Source organism: Lolium rigidum, chromosome 4 (assembly GCF_022539505.1).
Source record: "Lolium rigidum isolate FL_2022 chromosome 4, APGP_CSIRO_Lrig_0.1, whole genome shotgun sequence".
In the NCBI taxonomy this organism is placed as follows: domain Eukaryota; kingdom Viridiplantae; phylum Streptophyta; class Magnoliopsida; order Poales; family Poaceae; genus Lolium; species Lolium rigidum.
Window position 1 is genome coordinate 121158738 of NC_061511.1, and position 557 is coordinate 121159294.

Sequence of the window (557 nt, forward strand, 5' to 3'; positions counted from 1 at the left end):
ACAACCTTCGACTTATAACGAATATTTTGCTCAATATCTATTTTGTACAGGGATGATGGTAAATGGGGCTGGTTCATCTGACGGATTAGGTACCAGTTAACTGCTCTCGTGGCAAACCCGCATAAACCTACTCAAGCTCAAGTCCCTGGACTCGAACCCGGGATACTGGCGTAATTCGACACGCGCCACTTTAGGACTTATCGTAAATCGAATCCCAGCTATATTTTATCGAGCACCTAACGCGTCTGTTAGGATTTTTCTTCACATTTGCTGATACGGATAAAGTGGGAGAGCGCATTTGGGTGTGATGGCGTGTATTTCACACGTTCGTTGGGGAACCCCAAGAGGAAGGTATGATGCGCACAGCAGCAAGTTTTCCCTCAGAAAGAAACCAAGGTTTATCGAACCAGGAGGAGCCAAGAAGCACGTTGAAGGTTGATGGCGGCGGGATGTAGTGCGGCGCAACACCAGGGATTCCGGCGCCAACGTGGAACCTGCACAACACAACCAAAGTACTTTGCCCCAACGAAACAGTGAGGTTGTCAATCTCACGGCTG